Below are 14,804 nucleotides of genomic sequence, written 5' to 3' on the forward strand. Positions count from 1 at the left end.
ATAGCTCACATTTTTCTAGTGTTTGAAGGGTTGCATCACTCTTTACATACATTATCCAGTAAGATCCTCATAATAACCTTGTGAGCTAGGTAGATATTATTCTTCTCATTTTACAGATGAGGAAATTGAGTCTCAGAGTGGCTAAGAGACTTGCCCAGGGTTAGTCAGTGCATGTGCCAAGCAATGGGCCGAGCTCTGGAAACACAAAGAAAGGCAAAGACAAGGTTCCTATCCTCAAAGAGCTAATGAAGGAGACAATATGTAAAAAATAATCATATGTCATATATTCTTTCCCTACACTGAGCTCCCATAGCATGTATTGTCTGTGCCATTCATTTCACATTCATTATACCCTGCTCCTAACTTCTTATGGTCTATTTCTCCATTAAAGGAAAATTCCTTAAAGACAGGGACATAATGGGCAGTGCAGACTACTACCATAGTTCAAAGCCAGCATTTATTAAGTGCTCTTAATTATGCTTTTAAAAAATAGACAGACAGATAAGATAGATAAATAAATGAATGAATAGGTATTTCAATAATAAGAAGTTTGTACTTGAGGTTGTTTTGACACTTACCGCAAAAATACCATATAAAAATAGATTTTTGCTCTTTGGTTGATGGTCCACTTTATTTTAGGAAATAATCAATATTATAAAATTCCATTGTGACCAAATGGTCTCAATTCTATATTAGTTTTCAAATATTTAAGCATCCATTCTCTAGAGATTCCAGGGATATGTTCTCTCTCCTAAAGCTCAGCATCAAGTTCAGGTCCTTAGCTAGCTGGTGTTCAATTAATGCCTTGGATTGCTTTACTGACATTGCCTAATCAATTCAAGGGTCCCTAAGATACTAGGCCTTTAAATCTCTGGTTAGAATGTAAACTCCCCTAGGGGGCAGCTAGGTGGTACAGTGGATAAAGCACCAGCCCGGGATTCTGGAGGACCTGAGTTCAAATTTGGCTTCAGATACTTGATACTTACTAGCTGTGTGACCCGGGCAAGTCACTTAACCCTCATTGCCCCCCCCCACACCAAAATGTAAGCTCCCTGAGGGGCAAGGGACTCATTTTTTCCTTTGTCTTAGTATCCTCAGCAGTTAGTATAGTGCCTGACAGTAGGTGAAAATGTGAAACTGATTTCTATGATTTTCATCTCCTGAGGTCAGGGGTAAGTCAGATAAGTATACCCCATTTTAATTTTTGTTGTTGTTTAGTCCATTAGCCCATCTAACTCTTCCCAATCACATTGGGGGTTTTCTTGGCAAAGATACCAGAGTTGTTTGCCAGCTGCTATTCGTTCTCTAGTTCATTTAACAGATGAGGGAAATTGAGGTAAACAGGGTTAAGTGATTTGCCCAGGGTCAATAGCTAGTAAGTACCTGAGACTGAATTTGAATTCAGGTCCTCCTGGACTCCAGGCCTGTCACTCTATCCACTGTGCTACCTAACTGCCCACAGACCCCATTTTACAGAGAGACAAATTGTGGGCAGATCAGCTAAATGTTTACTTAATGGTAGCTCACTCTGTCCCAGGAATCATACCTTGCAGTCCCCTTTGCTATTCCCACAATAATAGGAAAGCTAGGCTCTCTAGTACCTCTGCAGATGCCTGAGCTGCAAGTCAGGCTAGAGGCCTGGCACTAGCAGCTTACATGATAGCAGGGGAGGCTCCCCGAACCTTTACAGACTATTTAAAGTAAAAACCAGAAGATACTTTGTGACTGCATGTGAAGAGACTGAAGGAGGTTTGGCCCTCAGAGAGGATTTTGATTGACTATTTTTGATAGACTTACTGTAGGTGAAAATACCCAGAGGATTTGCAGGTCTTTATCTTTCTTCAAGGAAGATATTATATGGAAATATCAAGCAACCTTCCATCTAAAGGTGCTTTTTGGAATGAAGGCTAAGCTCATGAAAGCTGAAGCATGAGATACTCCCATTTTCAAAGAATGCTTCCTATTCTGCCTCAGTCATGGTTGCTCTGGGTCCTTAGGGACTGCCTCACTACTGGAGAAAAGCCCACCTCTTTAAGAGCCAAGATGAGGTGATCACCATAATTTATAGTTTTGTTGTTTTTTTTTGGGGGGGGGCAGTGGGGGTTAAGTGACTTGCCCAGGGTCACACAGGCGAGTAAGTGTCAAGTGTCTAAGGCCAAATTTGAACTCAGGTACTCCTGAATCCAGGGCCGGTGCTTTATTCCACTGTGCCACCTAGCCTCCCGATCACCATAATTTAAAACTAGTTTAATGACTGTCTGACATTTTAAAAATTCATCATAAAGGACTTGGAAAATATGGCACACATCCACCTGGCTTTAAGCAAATCCTATATATGAAAATGGGGGCAGCTAGGTAGAACCCTGAATAGACCACCAGGCCTGTGGTCAGGAAGACTCATCTTCCGAGTTCAAATCCAGCCTCAGTCGCTTACTAGCTGTGTGACCCTGGGCAAGTCTCAGTTGCTCTTCTGTGAGATGAGCCGGAAAAGGAAGTGGCAAACCACCGTCCATGTCTTTTCCAAAAAAAAACCTCTACTGGGGTCATGAAGAGTCAGATATGAACAAAAAACAACTTAACAACAACAAATGAAAATAGAGATGGATAAAAATGGGATAAGTTGGTCCTCTGCTTTCCTGGTTTGCCACAGGATACATTTAGCTAGTCAGCTCCCTTGGAGTAATTAAAATAGGATTTCAACTGACGGAAGCATGAGCACACACAACTTTTAAGGAGCACTTCTATTGCTTAAAGTCAGTGAACCAACATGCAAAGTATACAACATAACTATCTGACTTTACTATGAAGTAATGTGGGGAGCTCCAAATTTCCTAAGGAAAAAAAATGGGTTAGGCAATTACCTAATTCCCTAAATTGATCCCTAGAGAATAAATTAGAAGACACTCTCTGGTTATTAAGAACTTTAAAATAAATAGATCTCCCTTTGCATCTTAGTTCATAGAAACATGGATGTTGGGAGCCAAAGGAAACATGGATCATAGATTTAAAGTTGAAAGAGACCTTGGAAGTTACCTAGCCCAACCCCCCTCCCTCATTTTACACATGGGTAACTGAGGCCCAGAGACATTAACATTTTTTTTTACCCAAGGTCACACTGCTTATAAGTAACAGAGCCAGAATTTTCTTAGAGATCCCACTCCCTCATTTTATAGATAAGAGGACAGAAACATACAGAAACAAGATGACTAGCTGAAGGCCACACCACCTCCTGCAGATGAGGTAACTGAGAGGCAGCAGCTAATTGCTTTGTCTAAGGTCAAACAGCTAACTTTAGTGCAGGGGCCTCTAACCTGGGAGCAGGGTGAATCTACTTTTTCAATATCTTGGTAGCTGTGTTTTAACATGGTAAGTTTCCTCTGTAACTCAATGTATTTTATTTATACATTTGAAAACATTATTCTTAGAAAGAGCCAGGGTCCATAGATTTCACCAAACTTCCAATGACACAAAAAATATTAAGAACCCCCTCCTCTACACAATGGAAGAGCTTGTCAATTAAAGTTGTTTGAAATAAATGTTTGTAAAGCAAACTATATTTACTTCTACTGACTCCCATTATAATTTTGGAGAAATGTTTCAACAGAAATAATTTTGGTCTCAAAGAGTTAGCTTAAAAAATAGACAAGAATCCTAACTTCGAAAAGCATGCTGGCTCAGTAATTATTTCATATAATTACTGCAAACAATCAAGCACAAGTATATCTCACTCTAATCAAACCCCAAGTGTGAACAAACACTCCAGCCGGGCACAAAAATAAATTAGGCTTTACTTTACAAAGATAATTTATGCTTTACAAAAATTTTCTTTTATTGTACAGACTACAATTTCATTGTGTATGGGGAAACACCTGGGGTAGAAAAATCCCTCTATCAAAATTGAACTGGCCTCTGTACATTTTATGACTTTGGAGAGTTGCCTGGGGCACTAAGAAGTGATGGATTTGGCCAGGGCCACAGAGACAGGATCTGTCAGACTGGACTCCAATTCAGTTTTTTCATCACTTGGGGAGGTTAGTTCTCCATAGAACTCTAAGCCAGCTCCCTATCTGCTATATAAAGCTGCCTCGATTACAAAAAAAATAGACTTCCTTTAAATGGCAACTTTCTCTGATGCCTTTAAAATATAATTTGATTTTTTAAAAAAAACTGATTTACATAAGAACTCTTCAAGAACTCGACTACTAAATTAAAGTACATAATCAACCTACATGTTTTTGCTCTCCCCCTCTCATTTAAAAGTACATTATCCATGAGGACTAGAAACTTGAACCAAATGAAATAAAAGTTAATTTAGCTTCACTTTAGGTTCTGCCTCAAATCTGTTCACTAGATGATCTGCAAAAATAAAGGTGCTTGGGTTCCATTCCAATTTATACACACACACACACACACACACACACACCCATCACATGTATGCATGTATGTGTATATGTGTATATACACATATATATACACATATATGTATACATACACTCATTGTTGGTTTGGAGCTTGGCAGATGGGTGTAGTTTATTCCTGCATTTAATTGTCAGTTCCCTTCATATTGCAGTTCATATTCATATTCAGTTCATACACCATGCAATGTGTTCTTTCTTTGGAACTTCTCCGTGCCTAAAATTTGAATATTTAAAAAGTAACAATGTTGCTCCACAGAATTATCAGATAAATTTGACAGTAACACGGAGTAGTGGAAAGATAGCTGGATTTATAGTCAGAAAATGTGAATTCAAATTTCTGTTCTACTACTTCTGCCTCTGTGTCTTTAAGCATAACACTTAACTCCTGAAGGCCTATAAATCATGTAGGTCAAGTTAAAGGATCTCTAAAGTCCTATCAAGCTCTAAATATGTACTCCTACAGGGAAGAATCACTGCAATTACTTTTAAAAGTACACACACAGGGTGAGCTAGGTGGCGTAGTGGATAAAGCACTGGCCTTGCATTCAGGAGTACCCGAAGTATCCGAGTTCAAATCCAGCCTCAGACACTTGACACTTAACTAGCTGTGTGACCCTGGGCAAGTCATTTAACCCTCATTGCCCTGCAAAAATTAAAAAAAAAAAAAGTACACACACAACCGTGAGCAGTTCAATGATTAGTAATAGTGTTTCATTAAGAGGTTCTAATACCTTTTAGCTGATAAGAATTCTGATGATCTGATGGGGTAGTAGGGGATGGTATAGAGTGACTGGGGCTGCTGAGGTCTCAAGTTCTTGCTGAGTGAAATTCCAGTGATAATGGCTCAACCTTCCCCAAACTTCTAACTGAGACTAGATATTGCCTGTTGGGAAACTTCTGGACTTCTACAAATGGGAAAATGGGAACCTACACTAAAGAACTTAACTCAAATTGAGGTTTGCCAGTAGTTTTTGAAGCAGCAACTTCTAGTACTAGAATAATAATTCTACATACTAGAACAATAACTTACTCCAAAAATAGCCCTTTCCTGATCTAGGAGCCTTGACTCATCTCACAGAGGGGTACCTAAGCTACTTCCTTGAAATACACAGGCCATTGCTGCTAGTAAAGTACCTGATCTTGTGGTCTGACTCATACTCAAGTGAGTGTGCCCTCTGTCGATACTCTGAACACCAAAGTCCACTCCCTCCTTGAACCTTAGAACTGTACATTAACTGTTATAATAAATCTCTTATAATAAAATATAATAATTATATAATGAAATTTCTTCCACTTAAATCTAAGAACATCTAATTGAGCCCTCACTTGTGTCAAAAGTCAGGAGTTACCAAGAAAGCCAAGGCACAATTCCATTCCATTCCAACATTTATTAAGTGCAATAGGCCAGACTGGGGATTCAGAGGCAAAAAGGAGAAACAATGGCTGCCCAAAAGGAGTTTCCTTCACCTTCTTTGAAGAAAGGGAAGGCTGTGCAGGGTCTGGGTACTAGGCTGCTTCAAAAGAAGTGGTCTTTATTCTTTGATATTCTTCTGATGTCAAAGAAACATATCAACACACCACCAAAGCACTTTACATTCATCTTCAGGCTTTGCTGGAGTTTGTGCGTGCATGTGTGCATGTGAGATGTCACTTTCCACTTTTCTCCTCTTCAGAGAATGACTTCGGTGTCACTAGACTCCAACTTGAAAGTTGGAAGTCTATTGAAAAGGGGACTCCATAGTTTGATTTTCCTAAGCTGGGATTCAAAGAGGAGTGACTACAATTGGGAACATTCAACTTGACACCTAGTTTCAACACCGGGGGAAGGGAACTATAGACAAGCTCATCATTCACTGTGTATCAACCCCCAGGCCTCTCCAAGGTGACATCCCTGACTCCTGTTTACAATGCAATTTTTCTGCTCGGATTTCCCTTTTATAGCACCTTATCACAGCTGGGAACACAGAGGAAGCCACCTGTGACGACTACAGTCTTTATTCCCAACATATCTTAAAATCTCAGCTTTCTGAAGTCATGGCAGTTGGACTCTGGGTCTACCAAAAGTAAAGGAAGAAACTGAAACCTGGGCTACTCGGACACCTGGAAACAAGGGGCCTGTCACAAAAATGACTGGAAAATCCTGGTCGTTTTGCCCACTCCCTGTTCTCTGTCTGGGGGGAGGGAGAGAGAAGAGGAAGGTTAAGCAGGGCAAAAGTCAGTTAAGATTCTGTCTACTTGGGGCAGCTAGGTGGCGCAGTGGATAGAGCACCGGCCCTGGATTCAGGAGGACCTCAGTTCAAATCCGGCCTCAGACACTTGACACTTACTAGCTGTGTGACCCTGGGCAAGTCACTTAACCCCCATTGCCTCACAAAAAAAAAAAAAAAAGATTCTGTCTACTTTCTAAGATCTCCTGTCAAGGCGATTACTCCTCCTTTCTCTTTGTTTGGATGCGGCCCAAGTTCTCTGGGTATAGACATGTGTGGTGCAAAAGCTGTTCCTTCTCAACATTTTCACATCCAAAAAGTGACTGCTAACTCTGATAATAGGAAAGGTAACATCCTAACCTTTATTTCCTTCTCCAAAAAATATGAGTTAACAAGCAGACTTGACACTTACACCGTTCTTTAAGGTTTGGAAAGGGCTTTACATGGCCTCCTCCCCGGAATTGCCAAATCACAGGTTTGAGCTACATCATTCACCTCCCCTGCTCCAGAGGGTTCCTTGTAGCTCTGTTACACTAAAGATAAAATAAAAACTTCTCTGATGGGCATTTAAAGATCTTCACAGTCTGACTCCAGCCTACCTTCCCAAGCTGATTATATATTATTCCCCTTCCCACACTGTACATTCTAAGCAAACCAAATTGGTTGGTTTTCCTGTGTGAAGCATTCCACCTTCCCCTGTGCCCCCAGGTTCCATTTAATTTTGGGGGGGACAGGGAAATGAGAGTTAAGTGACTTGCCCAGGGTTACACAGCTAGTAAGTGTCAAGTGTCTGATGCTAGACTTGAACTCAGGTCCTCCTGAATCCAGGGCTGGTGCTTTATCCACCAAGTCACCTTAGCTGCCCCCATATATTTATACAGGCTTCTCTCCATGGTTGGGATAAGCTGGATCCTCATTTAGGCAACTCAGAATCTCTAGCTTCTTTCAAAGCTCATCGTCATTGCCATCTCCTACACAAGATCTTTTCTGATTATTCCTGGGTACTAACTACCCATAACCAATCCCTGCAGTTACTCTGTACATAGTTCACTTTGGAGCTGGGCATAGTGGCACATGATGGCACTGTAATCCCTGTTCCTGGGGGCATAGAGTTGGAGGCAGAGGCTGGCAAGTCTCTTGAGCTCCAGAGATCTCAGCTGGGGATCATCTCTGATAGAGCTAAATTCATAGGTTGTCTGCACTGAGTTCAGCATCAATATGGTGAAACTCCAGGGAATGGGGGATGGGGAGGTGGGGTGGAGAATGAGTTGCTTAAGGAAGGGTCAAAGCTCCCTTGTAGACGAAAATGTTGTGGGGCAGTCAGGTGGCAAAATGGATAGAGGAGGGAACATGAAGTCAGGAAGACCTGAGTTCAAATCCTGCCTTAGATACTTACTAGCTATATAACACAAGACAAATCATAGATAATCAGAAATTTGGAGCTTCGTGGTTGCTGTTCAGTTGTGTCCAACCCTTGTGACCTCATTTGGGGTTTTCTTGGCAGAGATACTGGAGTGGTTCGCCATTTCCTTCTCCAGCTCATTTTGTAGATGAGGAAACTGAGGCAAATAAGATTAAGTGATCTGCCTAGGATCACGTAGCAGGAAGAGTCTTCCTGAGTCCAGGCTTGGCGCTCTATCCACCGCACCACCCAGCTGTCCCAAAGGAAACTTAAAGGCCATCAAATTCAAACTTGTCATTTTGCCATAAGAAAACTGAGGCTGAGAAGTTAAGTGATACCTGAGACTCAATTTTTTCCTCATCTGTAAATAACCTTCTCACAAGGGTTGTTGTGAAGACCACCCAATAAATATATGTAAAGTGTTTTGCAAGCCTTAAAGCCCTATACATTACCTATTATTAGCTAACAAATGTCTCCATGTCGTTTCCCTGCAGAATGTGAATTCCTTGAGAGCAGGAACTCTTTCTGGTTTTGTCTTTATATCCAGGCACGACGACAACAACAACAATCCTGTGGGGTGGGTGCCTATAATTAACCTGATTTTACAGAGAACATAGAGGCTTAGGGAGAGTAAGAGACTTATCCAGGGTCACACAGTCAGTGAATTTCTCAAGCAGGATTCATGATTCCAAATCCGGGGCTCTACAGTACTAAAGAGCCTGTTTAAGATTGTTTATTTCAATGAGGCAGTTAGGTGGGGCAGTGAATAGAGGGCCGGGCTTCATCTTCCTGAGTTTAAACCTGGGCTCAGATACTTACTAGCTGTGTGACCCTGGGCAATTCACTTAACCCTGCATGCCTCAGTTTCCTGATCTGTAAAATGAGCCAGAGATGGAAATGGCAAACCATTCCAGTATTTTTTGCCAAGAAAACTCCAAATGGGGTCATGAAGAGTCAGACACAACTGAAAACAGCTGGACAACAATAATTACTCTTATATCTAGTGCTATTTTAAGTCTGCTGTGGGTTAGAAGCCAAGATCGTATTTGGAAAAACTCAATTCATCCCCTAACTCTCAGACCCTCCCTTAGTTAAGGAAGAGACATGACCAAAACTAACTCTAGCCCAAAAGGCTTCCTTCTTCTTAAGTCACTTGTTTGAGGCAAGATACTGCTCTCTAGTGGTACTACCTCACATTGCAAGGCGATGCACTTTTCCATTTTATTGTCTCCAAGTACTTATGGGAATAAGAGTGGGTATTAGATCTCCAAGGTCACAGAATCATAGAATGTTAGAGCTGGAATCATTTAGGGAATCATTTAGCCCTATCCCCTCATTTAAAGAGTAGCATTGTACAATAGTAAGAGCACTAGTATTGGATTCAGAGAGTATGGATTCAAATACTTCTTGCAACTTATTACGGGCAAATGTTAATTTCTTTGGCCTCGGTTTCCTAATTTGTAAAAGTAGGTGATTGAACCTGATTATCCCTAAGGTCCCCTCTTCCTCTAATTCTATGCTCCTGGGTAAAGGAAATTCAAACTCTCTTTCTATGATTCTCTATACTATATCAGAGTAGCTCTCTGGTTACAAGGAAAAACTTATTCTTAGCTATAGCACCAAGGATATGTGTGTATATTCATATCCATCCGTACATACACACACACATATATACATATAAAAATATATATATTGATAAATACACACATACATGCATACTTATATACATATTGTGATGAAATAATGGGATTTAGCAGATAAAGGACCCACCTGGAGATTAATCTGGACTGATTGAATCAAGTGAGAGTGATTGACTGCTGATTAGCCTACTTCAAGTCAACTGGATTATAATCACACCTGGCTATCCCTTAAGAAGGTATTGTTCTCAGGGGCAGCTAGGTGGTGCAGTGGATAAAGTACCAGCCCTGGGTTCAGAAGTACCTGAGTTCAAATCTGGCTTGAGACACTTGACACTTACTAGCTGTGTGACCCTGGGCAAGTCACTTAACCCCCATTGCCCTGCAAAAAAAAAAAAAAAAAAGGTATTGTTCTCAGAAGCTAGACTGTGAACTCAACTTGAGAACACCTTCAAAACCAATGGATTTGGATGATGCCAACCAATCAGCTTGAAGCAGTGTGTAAGGACTGCCTCTGTTCCAGACATATAAAAAGCTTCCACAATCAGCTTGCTGGAGAGTTCCTGATTAAAGCAGGCTCCTGGAGGAGGACGTGAGGAAGAACCCAACCAGGCTGGAACTCTATGCGAGATGGGCCTTTTCTTAACTTTCTGAACTCCATGTTAATACCTGTATGCTTTAATAAATGTTTAATGCCCAAAGATTGGTGCTGAAGCTTCTAATTTAAGGCGATCACACAATATAGATTTTAAACATCACAATATAAAACCACAGATGGGAGTTGGGTGAAGGTAGACACCAAAGGTAGATGGGCAGTGCTGAAAAGGGCTGGACAAGCCCTCATACCAGAGGTGCTAGTCCTCTTTGAATACCCCATCATCCACTATTTACCCCAGCATCATGATATCATTGCTTCTCTTGGAAAACAAAAGACAACATATAAAACTCCTTTCTTTTAGAATTCCATATACTTACAAAAATATAGATAAATACATATATATACAAATTCTACATATAATTCTTTATACTTACAAAACTATAGACATCTATACAAATATGTGTGTCGATTACAGACGTTGTGAATAATGTAGATACACAGATCTCCAAATCAGGCAGTCACATGTGCATATCCTTGCAGCTTATAGTATAACTCCCAAGTACACAAAACTTATAAAACACCTATGTCGTTCATCCTTCATTTTTTTGTTTGTTTGTTTGTTTGGTGAGGCAACTGGGGTTAAGTGACTTGTCCAGGGTCACACAGCTAGTAAGTGTTAAGTGTCTGAGGCCGGATTTGAACTCAGGTCCTCTTGAATCCAGGGCCAGTGCTCTATCCACTGCATCCTTCATTTTTTAAGAGGACCAAGGGTGATGTCTTGACTTGTGAGTGAATTGGATTTAAGTGATGCAGAGTTGCACAAAGTAGCTCCACTCTCTCTTCTAGAGTCATCAAAGTCCAGTGATGAGACAAAATTTAGGACAACTGATAATGTCCCGAGATGCAGTGGATGAACTTGGCATTTTTGATGTCTGACCAAGCTCTTAACATTCCACAATACCTGCTTCAGCAGCCTTCATGGCCACTGGAACAAACTGTTCTCATCTATCCATTCCACCAGGGGAAGTCTTCTCATGCTTGGGGTAGATAGCCCCCTAACTTACCTGAACTTGGCTTAGCCTGTTTGCTGAGATGGTTTTATAGGGGTGTGGCCACTGTACATGCTACAGCTTTTTGGAGACACAAGTGAGAGTTGAGTGCCCAGTGGACACCAAAGGTGGATGAGCGGTCTTGTAAAGGCTGGACAAGCCCTCACGCAAGAGGGGCTAGTCCTTCCTGAACACTCTATACACAAAACTCATACTATTCAATTCAAGAATCTAAGATCCAGTATCTACTAGGGTTCCTGTCTTGTAGATTTTTCTCTTAAAGATGGGGAAATCTGTCCCTAAAACTTATTTCGCCCACTATGCTAAGACTCAGGCCACTGAAGTGGTATCTCATGTTGCCTAGGATATTAAAAGGGCAGCCCAGAAGGAGTCAGTGCCCCCCAGACTTAGCAGAAGTCCCTCTGTCTTACCTCACTCATATGATCCTACATACCCTGTTGGCAAGATGCATTTCCACATGGAGAGGATAGGCATGTTTACCTTGAGGAATGCTGTATCTTGTGCTATGGCTAAGTAAACTTCCTTTTGTTAGCTATTAGATGGCCTCTAAATGTTTCATTTTATTTCATTACTTGCAGGTGTGTGTGTGTGTGTGTGTGTGTGTGTGTGTGTGTGTGTGTGTGTGTGTGTGTGTGTAGAGGCAACTAGGTTTAAGTGACCTGCCCAGGGTCACAAAGCTACTAAGTAGCTGAAGCTGAATTTGAATCCAGGTCCTCCTGACTCCAGAGCTGATGCTTTATCCACTGCACCACCTAGCTGCCCCATTTTATTTTATTACTAAACCTGAAGCACCAGGTCAGCCTAAGTAGGACCTAGTCAATAGCATTTGATGAGGGTCAGCAAGATTAGCTCAAACTATAGTTTTCATTATTTGTTTTGTTTTGGGGGGTTTGTATGTTTTTGCAGGGAAATGAGGGTTAAGTGACTTGCCCAGGGTCACACAGCCAGTAAGTGTCAAGGGTCTGAGGTCAAATTTGAACTCAGGTCCTCCTGAATTCAGGGCTGGTGCTTTATCCACTGTGCCCTCGCTTCCCCTATAGTTTTCATTATTGAAGTAAACGAAAAGGTATCATAAGCTTTTGGAACCTACAAAGGTGTGGGCAGCTAGGTGGCACAGTGGCTAGAGTGTCAGGCCTGAAGTCAGGAAGACCTGAGATCAAATCTGGCCTCAGAATTTACTAGCTGTGTAATCCTGAGCAAGTCACTTAATCCTGTTTGCCTCAGTTTCCTCATCAGCAAAATGAGCTGAAGTAGGAAATGGCAAACCACTCTAGTATCTTTTGGGGGGGTTTGGGCCAATGAGGGTTAAGTGACTTGCCCAAGGTCACACAACCAGTGAGTGTCAAGTGTCTGAGACCGGATTTGAACTCAGGTCCTCCTGAATCCAGGTCCAGTCCTTTATCCACTGCACCACCTAGCTGCCCCCACTCTAGTATCTTTAACAAAAAAATCCCCAAAAAGGAATCATGAAGAGTTAGACATGACTAAAAATGACTAAGCATCAACAACAACCTGTACAGGTAACCTCCATGTTAGTTACTTTAGGGAGAGCCAAACCCAAACTCTTGGAATTGCCCAGGACAACCTCCAAAACAATCTGGAGTCCCAGGAGGAGTGAAAGCTATTTCCTTTCTCTCTCTCTCTCTCTCTCTCTCTCTCTCTCTCTCTCTCTCTCTCTCTCTCTGTCTCTCTCTCTTTGTTTTTTAATATTAACACAAATTTGTGTGTCTTCCTTGTGCAAGGGCCATGCCAATCTCTGTATCATTCCAATTTACTATCTGTGCTGCCAAATTGAGCACTATTTCCTTTCTAATGGTGAAGATGAGGCTGGAATATTTCCTTTACATTGACCTTGTATGGTTAGGGCAGAAAGTAAGTAGCACTTGATGGTTTACGGTGGATCAGACGAACTGAACAAAGTTGTCATGTCCATTGCTGAGGACATTCCTGACCTCTTCAATGAACCATGTAGTCTCTTCAATGAACCATTAGTATGGGGTAGTAGACTTTAATAATATACTTTTCTCTATTCCTATGGCAAAGAACAGTCAAAATTTACTTTCTCCTGGGAAAGAATCCTTCACCATCCTTCCCCAGGGCTACCTAAACTTCCACTCATATTGTCACAATCTGGTGAGATGGGATGTGAAAGGTAAGAGGCATCAATGTCTATGTCCTGGGGCCATTGACATCTACCACTACCTTGACAAAGTGTTGATTTGGTCAGACAAGGCCATAGTAACTTGAGATCCTATATCCAACAGTGACTCATATGAAGGACAAGGATGGAAGGTCAACACTGAGAACATCCAAGGTTCAGTCTACTCAATCAAGTTTTGGGAAATATAGTAGATGGCAAGAGCCCAGATGATTCTAGACATGGTCTCGATTGACATTCACTTCCCTATAGACTGAAAGAAAACCCAGAGGCTTAAGGAACTCTTTGGATTTTAGAGAATCCATGTCCTCATTTACTAAAGTCACTTTCAAGTCCACGTCTTTGAAGTTGCATCCAGAACAGATTATAGCCCTGGTGCTAGCAACTCACCTAAGACCTAAAGTGGAACATCCAATAGTCTTTGCCCCTAGGCCTTTATGATACTGTGGGACCCATGTTTTGGGAAGTCTCTATCCATAAAGATCAGCTAAGTGACCACTGAGTCTTGGCTCCAACAGAACACTGTTTTGTCTGGTTAACTGACAACTCCCTACTACTATAGGAGTACACAATTGGCCTCTGCCAGCCACTAACTTGGTAATGGCTGCCAAATACTCAGAGGAATGAGAGTGCTAGCAAGTCTTCCCAGTGGGCTGAGCTGTAAGTCACATGGCTGGTAGGAGACCTTTAAGAAAGAAGTGGAGGGGCAGCTAGGTGGTACAGTGGATAGAGCACCAGCCCTGGATTCAGGAGGACCTGTGTTCAAATCTGACCTCAGACACTTGACACTTACTAGCTGTGTGACCCTGGGCAAGTCACTTAACCCTCATTGCCCTGTAAAAAAAGAAAAAAGAAAAGAAAGAAGTGAACACACACACACACACACACACACACACACACACACACACACACACACACACACACACACACACACTGATTCTGTCAGGTTATCATGAATGATATCTCCAGGTCCTGTGATCTGGGGCCAGGAGAGAACAAGATTCATTTTCCCATTTAGGTCAGGACCAATGGAAGAATTAAGCTGATGCCTCCAACCTTATGCCTGGAGCATATCAGCGCCTATCAGAGACATCATAGGCCCTCTGCTGAACCAAACAACCAGGTAAATGCCATTCCAAGAATGGCAAAAGTTGGGAAGTACATTTTTTGCCAATTTGGACACGGGGACCCCGATGTCACATTGTTTTGGGTTTCAGGACCAAATGATCACTCCAAAGATGAGGCAGCCATTCCTGCCCAATAGGATTCCTCATGCTAACCGGAGTGTACATGTATCATATGTGGTCTCTAACC

General features: G+C 41.7%; 1 non-coding gene across 1 annotated transcript; it reads right to left on the bottom strand.

Annotated features, from left to right (window-relative positions):
• Positions 1-13,028: 13,028 nt before the first annotated feature.
• Positions 13,029-13,131, bottom strand: LOC122752303. Its single transcript, XR_006356070.1, has one exon. It is a non-coding gene; the product is annotated as a U6 spliceosomal RNA (small nuclear RNA).
• Positions 13,132-14,804: the final 1,673 nt, after the last annotated feature.

Source organism: Dromiciops gliroides, chromosome 3 (assembly GCF_019393635.1).
Source record: "Dromiciops gliroides isolate mDroGli1 chromosome 3, mDroGli1.pri, whole genome shotgun sequence".
Classification (NCBI taxonomy): Eukaryota; Metazoa; Chordata; class Mammalia; order Microbiotheria; family Microbiotheriidae; genus Dromiciops; species Dromiciops gliroides.